Source organism: Heloderma suspectum, chromosome 4 (genome assembly GCF_057233095.1).
Source record: "Heloderma suspectum isolate Gila_16-S chromosome 4, 16-S_ref, whole genome shotgun sequence".
Lineage (NCBI taxonomy): Eukaryota > Metazoa > Chordata > Lepidosauria > Squamata > Helodermatidae > Heloderma > Heloderma suspectum.
Window position 1 is genome coordinate 176,223,490 of NC_139461.1, and position 16,343 is coordinate 176,239,832.

The window sequence follows — 16,343 nt, forward strand, 5'->3', positions numbered from 1 at the left end:
TACAATTTCCATCAAGCCTCTCCATTGGCTATGGCTGATGGGACTTGTAGGTCAAAACATCTGGAGGGCCATGAGTTACTTGCCCCTGAGCCAGAGGAACAATGGCTGCTGGGCATTTGCATCATCCAAGTCCCAGGAAGAGCACCTGCAAAGGAAGATCAGCTTGGTCCCAACTGGATGTAAATACCTCTTAACTTTGCCAAATCTCCCTCCTCTGTGTTTTCCCTCCATGCTCCTTCCCTTGTGTGTCTTGTTTGTTAGTTTTTATGGCCGCATGAGGCATTTATTGTGCATTCATGACTGGCCACTCACGGAATCTTGCAGGTCCATTACATGATGTTGTCAACCTCCAGGACATCTCCTGCTCCTTCCCTGGGTAATCGCGCTATTTAAAAAACCAGAATGGAGATGTTCTGTTACAAACAATGGGAAGCCCAGCACAGTCACTGGGAAATGGTGTTTTCACTTCTGCCTTGAGAAAGAGCACACCCCCATTGCACCAAGGATACAGAAGCAAAATGCCCGAGTAAGGCTGCAGAATTTTCTTTAATGTAGAGACACCCTACATTTAGTCAGCCTGAGGGCAGAGCCTGTGTCTTATTTTCATTTCTGTTCTGCCCCTGCCTGTGGCAATGTGTATTTAATTTTAATTGCCATGCACCTCTTTGGAGACAATTTTTCTTTGAAAGTGGAATAAAAATAGAATGAATAAGCATAAAAATAGGAATGTATTCTCCTCCTCCTCCCAGAATAGAGAAGTATAGGGCTTCTATTCTTGTGTCTTGCAAATGGAGTTGATTCTTTCAGCTCCTGTCTGTGATTCACCCATAATGGATAAGCAAATCTGAGGTTGAAATGACATCAGGGGTGGTTATCTCTGGGCAAAGAGGCTCTTTCAAAGTATCCTGGAATTTTTTTTACAACATCTAGAAAGCAATCCTATGCTTTCAGACCAGAGTGCCCTGATATTGGAGGCTCTGATCTCTCCTGCTGGGCTCTTCCTGGCAGGGTGGAAGTGTGGAGGGAGCTGGTTCTGACCCCTGCCACCTGCCACCATGTGTCTTTTTTCTCATAGAGAAAAAGATTCCCTCCCATTGGAAGATCTGAACCCATTCCCAGGTTGGGGGTGTGGCTGAGGGCTGGGAGGATTCTGGAAATCTATAGCTGCTCTCTCCCCAGCCATTGGCACCCCCTTTTTTCCAGACTCAGAAGAAGGAGCCACCATGGAAGTTTCCACAGTGGCTGGGAGGAATCTACTCCACTGAGGTTGAGGTTCTGTTCCAACCTCAGAGTGGGGAAACTGTCATATCCTATGGCATTTGAGGCACCATAGATCATTCCCCTAGTTATCTTTCTAGCCATATACAACCTTCCATGGCTGCAGAGAGAGAGAGAGAGAGAGAGAGAGAGAGAGAGAGAGAATGTGGTTATGGTTTGGAAATGCTTTGAAAAATGGGTTCTTGGCAGAGTAATCCCAGCTGAGGTGGGGCAGGGACTGAAGTGGTTGGAGACCCACCACTTCCAAAGTCCTGCTGGCTCACCCCAGCTAGGGAGAGAAGTGGGGAACATTTTTTCCCTCTTTGTTATGGTGGTTATTTTATTTTTTTTAACTCCTCCATTGGTTTTCGGGAGGCAGGGGTTAACTATGCAATTCCAGGTTGGCATAATTGATGGGCCTAATCCTAGAAGAATGAAGGAGCCTTGGACCAGTGGATCCACCTCGCTCCTGACACATCCCATTTCAGGGCCTCCCACCAGTGGAAAGGTGACTAGTGGTAGATCTGTGCCCGTAGCTTTTCACAGATCTAACTGCCCATCTCAGGAAGATGTGCCCCCACCCCAACCCCGGCAACAGAGTTCCTATGTGCTGTCAGAGAGGCAGATCTGCTGCATCCTAACCCCCTGTAGCCAGGGGAGGCCTGTCCATATAGGTAAAGTAGGTGGTCACCTAGGGCATCGAGTTAAGTGGGACGCCAAATTCAAGGGAAAAAATACAAATAAAATAACAAAGATGTTCAGTTCTCATGCACAGACCTGGGACTAGGGTTGTTCTCTTAGTCGTTTATTTTTTAAATTTTATATTATTGGTTCAATATAATAATACCAGCCAACAAAATCAAAATCTAAAAATTATAATATAAATTAAACTAATGGTATGAGTCTTACAAGTAGCAATATACCGAAACAGACAAATACACAAGTATAATATTAGAATAATGGCTTTGAGGTCTTTCTTTCTTTCTTTCTTTCTTTCTTTCTTTCTTTCTTTCTTTCTTTCCCATTTCAACATGATGATGTCATGGTGCATAAAAATATTTTCCCCATTTGCTTGATGGTCTCCCATTTGCTCCATGTGTGCTTTGGGATTTAGTAAGAATTGATCATGCTTCCCTTCTAGTAACAGCCAGAGCTGTAATTAATGTCTTCAAAATCCCCCTGAACATGATCATAAAGTTATACATAAATGGCAAGCCAAATGATTATATCTTTATTTGACATGCCTCTAGAGAATCTGCTGAATATGGTAAGGTTCACCCCATAATGGGTAAGCAAATCTGAGGTTCAAATGCCATTTGGGGTGGTTATCTCTGGGCAGGTTATCTCTGGGCAAACAGGCCCTTTCAAAGTATCTTGGAATTTTTTACAGCATCTAGAGAGTAATCCTATGCCAAGGAATGCAAAATCAAAAAAACAAAAACAAAACACTACTACAGCAATAAAAATGGCATGATTAATTACTCTAGTTATTGCTTTAAGAATCTTTTTGAACTGGAAAGTATTTTTAGTACTCCTTGAGGTAGGAATACATTTTTCTAGCTATTTTTATGATCATTTGTGGAGCTTCTCCAGGCTATGTTATTCATACTCCATCCAGGTTTTTCTTTTCATCATTTCTATCAGCATTTGGGCAATGGTATTCCCCGTAGTAACCTATGGCTGTGAGAGCTGGACCATCAGGAAGGCTAGGGCTAGGATGCTAGGGAAAGTAGAAGGCAAAAGGAAGAGGGGCCGACCAAGTTGGATGGATGATATTCTGGAGGTGACAGACTCAACCTTGGGGGAGCTGGGGGTGGTGACGGCCAGCAGGAAGCTCTGGCATGGGCTGGTCCATGAAGTCATGAAGAGTCAGAAGCGACTGAGCAAATAAACAACAACACATCAGCATTTGGGGGACAATCCGGTAAAGGTTAAACATTCTAAAGTTCTGTTGCTTTTGGTCAGACTTGAAAATGCTCGACTTTGGATGGATCGTGCCCATAGTTAGAATTAGGGCTGCAAGCATTAAACAATTTAGGTTGCAATCCTATACACACTTACCTGGGTGTGAGTCCCATTGAAGTCAACATGCCTAGGAATGCACTGTTACAGTCCAGTTCTTCTACACACATCCACTCTGAAGTATGTTCCATTGAGACTTACTCCCAAGCAAGTGTGTATAGGATTGCAACTTTAGGGTGCAATCCTATGGTTGCTAGACAGCAGCGAGATGGCCATATGATTTTTCAGTTTATGAGAACCGACTGAGGAGCCAGTTCTCCAAGGTCGGTTCCCAGAAAACCGACCCCTCCGACCCTGCCCAGCTGCCTCGTAGGTGGTGTGGTTTGTCCTTGGCTCCATTCTTGGAAGAGCGGCACAAAAAGGGGGTGCTCCTGGGGGTGGGGAAGGGAGGAAACAGAGGAAGCCATCCGGCCTTCCCCCCACCCCCCACTCTGAGGAGCCCTGGCTAGATAGCCGAAATCGGCCTTCTAGCCACAAATGCAGGGTGGCTGGAGCACAGAGGAGAAGATCCCCTCCGCGCTTCACCCACCCTGCATTGGATAGTCGGTTGCCTGAGTTGCGAGGCAGCCGACAGTCCCCACAGGATTGTACCCTAAATCAACTAACTTTAGCTGATTATTCCATGCAGGCCAATTTTAATTAATTGTTGAATTTTAAGAACACTTTCTTTATTCTTTTAGGGTGTTTTGGTTTGGGTGCATTATTATAATAGGAAATGTGGAAAAACTCTTCCTTGTTTAACTGTGGATGGTATCTTTTATTTATTAAATTGTAAATTGTCTCACATTATTTTGTTTGTGTGTGTTTTTAATATACAAAAATATAGATTTTTTTTAAAAGGGTGGGTGGGTAAGCTTGCTGTGAAAATAGTACTGATATGTACTGATAGTACTGAGATCCAGGAAATTACCCACCAGTTAGGTGAACATCTGTTCTGAGTAAATTGATGGATAGCAATCTTAAAGATAAAATCATCAATTGTTGTGAACCACCCAGAGAACCTCAGCTATTGGGCAGTATAGAAATGAAATAAATACATACATTAAATACATACATACATAATATGGCAGTCATTAAAAAAACTAAGATCATGGCATCTGGCCCCATCACTTCCTGGCATATAGAAGGGGAAGAAATGGAAGCAGTGCCAGTGACAGATTTTATTTTCTTGGGCTCCAAGATCACCGCAGACGGTGACTGTAGCCATGAAATTAAAAGACGCTTGTTCCTTGGGAGGAAAGCTATGGCAAACCTAGACAGCATAGTAAGAAGCAGAGACATCACCTTGCTGACAAAGGTTCGTATAATCAATGCTATGGTTTTCCCAGTAGTAACGTATGGCTGTGAGAGCTGGACTATAAGGAAGGCTGAGCACCGAAGAATTGATGCTTTCAAACTGTGGTGCTGGAGAAGACTCTTACGAATCCCCTGGACTGCAAGGAGGTCCAATCAGTCAATCCTAAAGGAAATCAACCCTGACTGCTCATTGGAAGGACAGATACTGAAGCTGAAGCTCCAATATTTTGGCCACCTAATGAGAAGAGAAAACTCTCTGGAAAAGACCCTGATGTTGGGAAAGACTGAAGGCAAAAGGAGAAGGGGACAGCAGAGGATGAGATGGCTAGATAGCATCACTGATGCAATGAATATGAACTTGAGCACACTCTGGGAGAGAGCAGAGGACAGGAAGGCCTGGCGAGCTATGGTCCATGGGGTCATGAAGAGAGAGTCGGACACGACTGAACGACTGAACAACAACATGGCAGTACCAAGTGAAATGAGGAGAAAGAAGTTCAGATCGCAATCCTATACCCACTTTTATGGAAGTAAGCCACATTTAACTCAATGGGCCTTACTTCTGATAGGCAGGTATAGGATTGCACCATAAAGATACTGTTGGAGGAAATCTGCTAAGTCCCAGATCCATAGAGCCCAACTTCCTATGGAGGGAATTTGGAGGCTCATGTGGAGGGGGAAAAGTGAGGTTGGCTCAGAAATAAATGACTTTTGTGGCTTGACTTATTTTTTGGAGGGAAAGGAACTTGATTTATTTTTGATTTTGGGGGAGGGAGCATGGCTTATTTCTGAACCTTTGTGCGTGTGTGTGTGCATGCGTGCGTGTGTGCGTGTGTGCGTGTGCGCGTGCATGGGAAGTGGGGGAGTCTCCTATTCATCAGCTGTTGAGTCTCAATTTAGCAGACTTTTGGCAGGTCATAAACTATGAAGTATTTATTTCTGCTAGTAACATTTGTACAAATGACATAGAGAAAGAAACATTTTTCAGAATTATTCAGTGGTTAAAAATATGATACTCACTTTGTATTTGTTTAAAAAACTTTTTTCTCTCATTAGTGACGACAATGTGAGGCGAACTTATGAGGGTCTCAGAATATTTTCTCTATAGACAAGATAGCCTTCAGCTGCTGGATTTTATGGTGAAATAAAGAGGAACGTCACTATTTGTATATATTTTAATGGCTGGGATTAACATATGTTTACAGTTGTAAAAGTCATTTGAATTATTCAGCAGTTAACAAGTCAGACACTCTAGACAAAAAGGAAAATATTGCTTGGATGGTTGCTGATGAACGTTCTCTATAAAATTCTTTCCAGTGTGGGGAGTGACTTTTCACACAACTGCCCAAAAGTTTTCACAACAGAAAACAAACAAATCACCAAGTCCACATGGTATCCATCCAAGAGTTCTTAAAGAACTCAAATGTGAAATTGCTCATCATCTAACAAAAATATGTACTATGTCCCTATGTTCAGTTCCTGTAGCAGAAGGGGGGACAATGTAACACCAAGTTTTAAAGGGGATCTAGGGGAGAAATTGCCAGCCAGTTAGCTGAACATCTGTCCTAAGTAAATTGATGGATAGCAATATTAAAGATAAAATTATCAAGCATATAGAAGGAAAAGTCTTGCTGGAGAAGAATCAGCTTGGCTTCTGCAAAGATACAGCCTATCACAATAACCTTCTTTCAGAGTGTCAAGAAGCATGTGGATAGGGGTGATCCGGTAGACATTGTTTACTTGGAGCCAATCTACATGGAAATGGGTTTTGAGGTGGTTCGGTTTAAATATGGATTTTCATGAAATTGGGTTAGCTCCTCCCAGAGCAAATGGTAGCCAGTAATGTGGTGTATGCATTAAAAAAATCCATTTGCATTTGGCAAATGAGTAGAACTGAATGTCATCAAATGGGTAGGTGTGGGGAAGCAAGGAAGCTTGCTCTCTGCCCCCCGCCCCCCAGTGAAGCTGTTAAAATCAGTAAGGCTCTGCATACCTTTGCACTTCCATATATAACAGCCTCAGTTGTGCTCTCCTCCCCACTCAGAGAATATTTAAAGGGACAGGCAGCAATTAGCAATTAAGCGCAGGTCAAAACAGCATCCTTTCAAAGCAGCTCCCCACTTGTGCTCAGTGAATATTTAAAGGGGCAGGAAGCGATTGAGTGCAGGGTTGAAACACTGTCTTTTCAAAGCAGCAGGGTAGACTCCCATTCCCAAGGCAATGAGTTACCTCCAGGTAGACATAAGCCCCCACCCATGCAACTCTTCCCTTCCACAAATCAGCTATGCTTCCACCAGCTCACGTTGAAGCCAGCTGAGGTCACATGGACTCCCAAACTGCACTGAAGCCACTGTGACTGGAAAACCTACCACAAATAAGAGTTTATATAAAAAAACAGATTTAGGGCAAGAAACGCCAAATTAGATACAGGGAGGGACATATGTCATCTGACATGATTGACTTGGGGGTGAATTAGAACTGGAGTAAAAGCCTGGTGTAGATGAACCCTTAGACTTTTGAAAGGCTTTTTACAAAACCAACTTAGCAGCCATGTGATAAGAGGAGAGGTCCTCTTATGGATAGATAACTGCTTAAAGAACAGAAAGCAGAGAGTAGGAATAAGTGGACTGTTCTCACAGTGGAGGGATGCAGATGTTGTGTGCCCTCACAGAATGGTATCAGGACCAGTGCTTTTTAATTTATTCATAAGATGGCCAAATTTGCTGATAATAGCAAATTATTTAGGGTGGTTAAAAAAGAGGTAGCAAAGAACTCCAAAAGGATCTCTCCAAACTGGGAATGGCAAATTAAAATGCAAATGCGGTTCAGTGTTAGCAAGTGTAAAGAGATGTATGCTGGGGGCAAAAAACTCCTAGCTCCACGTATACACTGATGGGTTCTGAGCTGGCAGTGACTAACCAGGAAAGCAAACTTGGGGCTGTGATGAATAGATTGATAAAAATGTCAACCTAGTGTGTGGTTGCTATGAAAAAAGAAAGAAAAAAAAGAATTCCACGTCGGGGATAACGAGGAAAGGAATCAAAAATAAAACTGCCCATATCACTATGCCTTATAGCAATGCTGTGACCACACTTGGAATATTGTGCACAGTCACCACACTTCAAAAAAGTATATTGTAGAGTTGGAAAAGGTGCAGAAAATGGCAACCAAAATGATCAAGGGGTTGAAACAACTCCCCTAGGAGCAAAAGCCACGATGTCTGGGATTGTTTAACTTAGGAAAAAGGTAAGTATGGAAAGACATGATAGAAGGGTTCAACATTATGCATGGTGTGGAGAACAATAGATGAAATGTTTTTCTCCCTCTCTCATAATACTAGAACCTGGGGTCATTCCATGAAGCTGAATGGTGGGAGATTGACAGATAAAAGAAAATACTTTTTCGCACAGCACATCCTTACACTATGGAATTCGCTAAAGCAAAATGTAATGATGGCCTCCAAGTTGGATGGTTTTAAAAGGGGAATAGGCAGATTCGTGGAGGATAAGGCTATAAATGGCTGCTAGTTGGGATGGCAATATATTAGCTGTAGTATAAGAGGCAGTATGGAGAACACGAGGGGGAATGTGCTATTGAACTCTTGTCCTGCTTATGGGTTTCCCCTAGGCACTTGGCTGGCTACTATGGGAACAGAATGCTGGCCTAAATATGCCAGGTGAACCCGTCTTATATTCTTAATTTTATTTATTTATTTCTGTACCGCCCAACAGCCAAAGCTCTCTGGGTGCTTCACAAAAAATTATGTGTCTGATCTCGGAAGCTAAGCAGGGTCAGCCCTGGTTAGTACTTGGATGGGAGACCGCCTGGGAATCAGGCTTCCTGTACTGAGCAGGGGGTTGGACTCGATGGCCTTGTAGGCCCCTTCCAGCCCTATGATTCTGTGATTCTAAAACCACAAGGTGCAGCATAAAATGATATGAAATATGAACACTTAAAACCACAATATAACAGTACAACCAGAATAAAACATGGCAGCAATGCAGAGTTCTAAAATACAGATTTAAAACACCAGAGCCAAAAGACTAGGAAGCTAAAATGCTAAAATACTGGGAAAATAAAATGGTCTTCACCTGGCACCAAAAGGAGAACAACATAGGTGCCAGGCGAACCTCTCTAGGGAGCTCATTCCATAGCTGAGGTGGCATAGCAGAAAAGGCCCTCTTCCTGGTAGCCAGCCGCCTTACTTCCTTTGGTAGGGGCTGTGAGGACCTGAGGCCTTTTTGACCACTTATGATCCTACTTTAAGTCACCAGGTCAGGTGCTTTGGTCAGTGTCTCTCCTCACACCGCCACTTTTAGGCTCTCACCCACAACCCTCTGTTTGTGTACTGTGATGCTTCACCACTCTCACAGTTACTGCCACCAATAACCCTTTTAGAGCTGCTTTCTAGCAGAGACAAGCAGCCAGCACATGGGGGTTATTCCACGAAACCCTTCCTAAAGGAAACTTTTACAATCTTTAACATTGAAAACAAAGAAGGTTTATTTGGTACAACAGGATTAGAAATAGGAATTGGGTTGGGGTGAGGAAATCAGGGATGATAATTAAAATAAGTCAACACTATAAACTACACAACAGAACCCTTACTTTTAGCTCTATGTTCAAAAACCTCTCACACCCTCTCTCACACTATCTGACAGTGACACACTCTCTGTCCCACAGACTGTCTCACACTCACTAGATGTTCTCACTCTTATCTCCCAATCTCAACTCATACTTTTCTAGCTGTACCCAATCTACCTTCCTCTCAGACTGATCTGACTAGGGATGTTGGAGAAATGATCTGCCACGGACTCCAGTGAGGCCGGATGCTTTGGAAGCCAGCCCCCCCCCCCGGATTCTGTGGCGGAACGGCCTCCCCCCCTGCCACCCCCCGAAATCCCCCCCCCAGGATGGACCTACCTGGCAGCGGATGTGGCGGCAGCGGCGGATGCAGTGGCGGCTCCGGCTTGTCTTCCGGCTGCTGCTGGGCTGCTGCAGCCGCAAATGGTGGCCGTCATAGCGGCCGCCATTTGCATGCCTGCATTAGGCCGTGATAGGCTACGTAAATACTTATGTAGCCTATCACAGCAAAGAGCAGGGGCACAAATGGCATAGCGGCCACCATTTGCGTGCCTGCCTTTTGCCGTGATAGGCTACATAAATACTTACGTAGCCTATCACAGCTTGGCAGGGACGCAAATGGTGGCTGGCGTAGCGGCCGCCATTTGTGGCCGCGGCAGCGCAGCAGGAGCCAGAAGTCCAGCTGTGGCCGGCCCTGGCTGGCAGCTCCGCAGAGTCACCGCGGAGTGGAGCCAGCTGGGTTGGATTCCAGGGGGAGGGACGGAGCACCTCCCCCCCACCACAGAAGCCCCACAAGGTAAGGGATTTGTACATCCCTAGATCTGACTCCCTAGAAGCAATTACCCCACCTTTTTCCGGCAAAAACTCTCATCCAATCACACTGCATTCCATTCCCACTCAGCCACTCCCCATTTCTTCCATTTGCAAAACTGTCATTCTTGCCCGCACTCTGCCAAACTCCCGCTTCACACTCACCTGTCAATCATTCCAGACACATACCAGCCACCATACACATATAGAAACCTTTACTATATACATATTGTGCATGTGGAATCGCCACAGGAGCTCACAGAGAAGCACCCTTGAAGATGATGTTAGGGTCCGTGCAGGCACATAGGGAATGAGAGGTAGGGATGGCGGCGAATTTCTCCACGAATCTTCGGGAGGCCGAGCGCCGAGGCATTCGGCCCCCCAAAAGTGTTGGGGAAATTCTCCGCCGCCCCCCTGCCCCCCCCGGGATGGGACTTACCTTCAGCGAATGTCCCTCTTGGCGGTGGGTCCCGGCGGCGGTTTGTCGGGGCCGGCGGCCGGTCTCCCGACCGGCTGCCGCCATTACAAAATAAAAAAGTAAAAAACAAAACAAAAACACACACCCAAGATAGGCTACGTGACGATTTACGTAGCCTATCACGGCTAGATTTCCAAAGTCAGCCGTGATAGGCTACGTAAATCGTCACGTAGCCTATCACGGGTGACTTTGGAAAAAAAAATAAAAAAAGCACGTACACAAATGGCGGCAGCCCATGGGCGCCGCCATTTGCGTTCCTTATTTTGGCACGTCTAGTCTACATAAAGATTTGCGTAGACTACGGCGAAAATAAGGGCAACGCAAATAGCGTTCCCTTATTTTCGCCGTAGTCTACGTAAATCTTTACGTAGACTAGACATGCCAAAATAAGGAACGCAAATGGCAGCGCCCATGGGCAGCCACCATTTGCGTACGCGCTTTTTTTTTTCCAAAGTCACCCGTGATAGGCTACGTGACGATTAATGTAGCCTATCACGGCTGACTTTGGAAATCTAGCCGTGATAGGCTACGTTAATCGTTACGTAGCCTATCACGTGTGTGTGTTTTTTTTTTACTTTTTCTTTCGCGACCGGGGAGACGGGGCGCTTCTCCGCACCTGAATTTCGGCTGGGCGAGGCAGGGTGCCTCCCCCCCCGGCCTGAATTTCAGCCGGGTGAGGCGGGACGCCTCCCCCCCCCTCGCCTGAACTTCGGGGGGAGAAGCGAAGCACCTCCCCCCCACCACGAATCACCCCTGCGAAAAGGTAAGTGACTTTCGTACATCCCTAATGAGAGGATCCTTCAGATAACCTGGCCCCAAACTGTTTAGGGCTTTGAATGTTAATACCAGCACTTTGAATCGGGCCGGGAAATGGACTGGCGTAATATGACCTCTTTGGCCAGTTCCTGTTAACAAACTTGCTGCCCTATTTTGGACCAGCTGAAGTTTCCGGACCATTTTCAAAGGCAGCCCCATGTGTAACACATTGCAGTAATCCAAACAAGAGGTTATCAGAGGAGCATGGATAACTGTAGGTAGGCTACCTCTGTCCAGATAAGGGTGTAGTTGGTATACCAGACTAAGCTGATAAAAGCAGCTGTCATCTTCCATTCTCTCAAGGATCATAGGGCACACGGTCTCTGCTTCCATGTCTGCCTCCTTTGCTCTACTGCTACCTGCCCCCCCCGGCTGCTTCAATGTTTTTTAATTTTTATTTTAGACCCCCCCCAATTATTGTGTTAATACTTGTTACCTGGTTTGTGAATTAGTTTTAATTGGAAAGTGGGTTTTAAATGAATAAATAAATATTGCAAAATTATTCCACTGCAGAATGGCTGTAGCTCAGTCATAGAGTACAGAATTTACATGTAGAATAGGTTCAATTCCCAGCATCTCCATCTATGCCTGGGAAAGAGTCCTAGGCAGCTGCAAGCAGTCAATGTAAACAAGATTGAACTAGATGGGCTAATGGTCTAATTTGGACTAAGGCAGCTTCCTATATTAAAACATGTCAAACTATACACCCAGAGATGTGTCCATCCATGCGTCACCATGGGGAGTACCTCGTGAGCCTCTCTTGGCAGCTGGTTCTAAAGCAGTGGTGCCACCACTAAGAAAGCCTTGCCTTACTGTATCCTGCAACTGTTTATGTCACTCAATGAATGGACCCAAAGTCATTCTGCTCAAGCTGAGCAGGAATGACCTTTCTATCCTCCCTACTTATTCAGCAGAGACAAATATGGCAGATGATTCTTATTAATTATCATGCTGTTTCAGGCCTTGCTGGGTTTTTTTTTAAAGGCATGAATTAAAGCAATAAATGAAAGTGTTTTCTTCATAAAGCAAACTCATTCCGAGCTTAATTGCACAAATGAACAGGCAGATTATGATCAATGCAGCTATTTCAGTCACTTAATTTAAATAATGTCTTAATAATGAGCTTTTCCCACATCAAAGAAGAGTTTGTAAATAGCCTAAGGTTTGGCAGTATACAAGAATCCCATACTTCTGAGACCAAAGGATAGATTGCAGCTGGTCATTCTGGGTACTTTCCCCATCTTCTACATAAATGCAGTATATAAGCAAATGCAGTTCAACATAAGCAAGTATAACGTGATGCACGCTGGGGCAAAATCCCAATTTCAAGTATAGCCTGATGGGATCTGAGCTAGCGGTGACCAACCAGGAAAGAGATCTTGGGGTTGTGGTGGACAGCTTAATGAAGATGTCAACCCAGTGTGCGGCTGCTGTAAAAAAAAGGCAAACTCCATGTTAGGCATAATTAGAAAAGGAATTGAGAATAAAACTGCCAATATCATACTGCCCCTATAAATCTATGGTGTGACCACACTTGGAATACTGTGTACAGTTCTGGTCACCACACCTAAAAGAAGATATTGCAGAGGTGGAAAAAGTGCAGAAAAGGACAACTAAAATGATCAAGGGGCTGGAGCATCTCCCCTATGAGAGAAGGTTACAACAGCTGGGATTCTTTAGCTTGGAAAAAAGGAGGGTAAGGGGAGACATGATAGAGGTCTACAAAACTATGCATGATGGGGAGAATGTGGATAGGGAGACATTTTTCTCCCTCTCTCAAAATACTAGAACCCAAGGTCATCCCATGAAGCAGATTGGTGGGAGATTCAGGCCAGATAAAAGGAAGAACTTCTTCACAGTGCATGTAGTTAAACTATGGAATTTGCTACCACAAGACATAGTGATGGCCACCAATTTGGATGGTTTTAAAAGGGGGGTTGGACAAATTCCTGGAGGAAAAGGCTATCAATGGCTACTAGTCTTGATGGCTATGTAGTACCTCCAGTACCAGAGGCAGTGAGCCTATGTACACCAGTTTCTGGGGAACATGGGTGGAAGGGTGCTGTTGCACTCATGTCCTACTTGTGGGTTCCTGGTTGACAGCTGGTTGGCCACTGTGTGAACAGAATGCTTGACTAGATGGACGCTTGGTCTGATCCAGCATAGATCTTCTTATGTTCTTACGTTCTTATAAATACAACATAGTGCACAGATAGATATAGATGTATAGTAGGGATACAGAAGCTCAGGCCCAGGGGCCAAATCCAGCCCTCTGGGAGTCCCAACGCAACACTTCAGGGTCCCCGAGGAGGCCACACCCCCTTCCCCTTCCCCGGCCCCACCCCTTCCCCCAACCACCTGTTGTTTGGTGGCATCCTGGCTTTTGTGCAGTTCCTCCATTCTAAATCCCTGAAATGCCTCTCCTGCAGCTTCGTTACTGGCAGTAAGGGCTTTAAGCTAAAATATGCTGGTGCCTGGGGCCCTGCTCCTTTTGCCTTCAGCCCTGCCTGCCAGCAGCATGTGGCCCCCGAGAGCTTCTCCAAAATGGAATCTGGCTCTTGCATTGAAAGAGGTTCTGCACCCCTGTTGTATGGTGTATATTCGCTATGTGGTGTGTGGGTTGCTCCATGGCTTTTGTCACCTGGAACTGCCTGCTTGCATGCACTTTTAGTTTCTGCTTTCTCACTGTGGCTAATTTGAGTCTGAGTTGAGTCTGGATTGAGTCAACAGTCAATGCTATGACCATTGCCCACCAAGTCATGGTATTGGGATACTGGACTGTGCCCCTAGCCGCACCCTGCTCATGGATAGGAGTGACCCTGTTTTCATCTGTGAGCTGTCAGAGGGTGTGCACCTTTCCTTCCTGGAGCTCAAAGAGGTGTACATAAAGTTTGCAGGTGGTTGCTCGTCTAGGCACAGACCAGACTGAGAACTGCTTAGCTCAGCCTTCCCCAACTTGGTGCCCGCCAGATGTTTCAGACTTCAACTCCCATCAGCCTCAGCCAGCATGACCAATGCCAGGAATGCTGGGAGTTGTAGTCCAAAATAGCTGGAGGGCAGCTTCAGCAATGTTGCTTCATCATGTGCTATCCAAGTACCCCTACTGGAGCAGCCTTCCCCAATCTGGTACCCTCCAAATGTGTTGGATTGCAACTCCCATCATTCCCAGCCAGCATGGCCACTCTATTAGAGCTTAGAAATAGAATATAAAAAGGTAAATATTCTGTTTATCAGTATTTGAACACAAGGCATGCAATATCTTCACTTATAGTGCAATCCTGTGCGTGACTACTCAGAGGTAAGTCCTATTGAATCCATTGGGATTTACTCCCAAGTAAGCATATATGATTGCAGTCTTTATGTGCAAAACAAACAGGTGCCATCCTACACTGACAACCAGCTACAGACTGGGTGCAGACTGTCCAATTGAATAAACTGCCTTGAAAGATGTAATGCATTTGTATTGAATTCTCTTGTGTAAGAATCAAAATACTCCAAGGGAATTTAGTTCTGTTTATGAGATTCTTCCTCACAGGAAGGAAGAGATATACACATCCCCATCAAATTAGGGCCTAGCAGTTGCTCATTGTCATAATTTTGGACAGCAGCTCTGACTCTAATCTAGATGGGCTGAGCCTGGTCATGGAAGCTGTGAAGGCCATGGAAGGGCTGGCCCCCACAGGCCTTCACACTGGTCCTGAGCCAGAGCGCCAAGAGAGCCTTGAACAGGGATCCCAGAGACCTGAGCCTCAGGTCCCCTTGGAACCAACCACCATCTCACCTGGGGTTCCATGCTTTGCATTGCTGGATCACTAGCAATGATCCAGCAATGGGGAGGAAGGAAATAATTGAAAGGAGATTGAGATTGGCCCTTTACAGAGATGGTAGTTTTAAGAAGCATGTATGCACATGTATGTTGCTCACACTTCACATGTTTGCTACAGGGAACAGTGGTATAAAAAAAACTATGTAAAAGCGTGGAGCTATGCATCATGAGCTGTGAAATGACTATAAGCACATGTTTTGTTTGTTCAGTCGTGTCCGACTCTTCGTGACCCCATGGACCATAGCACGCCAGGTCTTCCTGTCCTGCGCTCATAAGCACATGACCCATCGGTTTTGCAGTCCTGCTCATCCTGATGGTTAATCTTTCTGGCCTGTGTGGCAAAATGTGCACAGCACCTCCACTGACCTCTCTTTCACCCATACCTGTTTCAGGAAACCCCACAGTCCATGTCCAATTACTTGAATAATTTGCTCCCTTTCCCAATCTTTCTTGATTCTTTTTTGCTTAAATAGCCTCACTATATTAAAATAGCACTGTGATAGTATTATATGGCAGAAAAGGACTCTCTGGAATGTTTGAGTAATGGGTCTTGTATTCAGCGCTTAGCTACTCATGCAGATAGATCGTATTACAAACTTATAACCTGATGAATTAATGATTGGCAGTGATGACGTCAATTGCTGCTTGGGGAGAGAGAGGCGATCCAGCCAAGAAACGTACTGATTCATGAAGTCAAGATGACTCAAGTATGAAAGCAAGAGTGATTCCTAAATACACTGTATAAGGTGTAAAGATATTGAATGTGGTGACTTCATTTCCTTACGGTAACATTTTCCCAGGGTGGATTGAATTGTTAGGGAACTACATATTCCAATAAAATGTAATCCAAACAATCCACAATAACCAAGCAAGCAAGTGACCCTGAGACTGTGGATTGTGAGAGCTTGCTTCCTGTTCTTTGTCTTGGACTTGCCCTTCAAAGGACCGTTCCAGGGAGTGTCTCCCTTTCAACTGTCTACAAAGTGAATCCTGCACATCCTTTCAGCAAAATAGCTATATATTGCCTCTAAGCCACGATGGTTCCAAAATCATTCCTTTAATAATATGTAGGGTTTAATGAAGCCTTCTCTTTATCATTAATTCTTTGTTTGTGTAGGCCTTTGGCCTAATTTCATGAGCCTTGCAGCCTAATTTCAAAGGCCCTCTGCATGCATGCGGTTCAAACGCCTGGCAAGAGCCTTCTCAGCCTTCCTTTGCAGCCAGCTAAGCAAGATGGAAGAGGAAGAGAGAGAA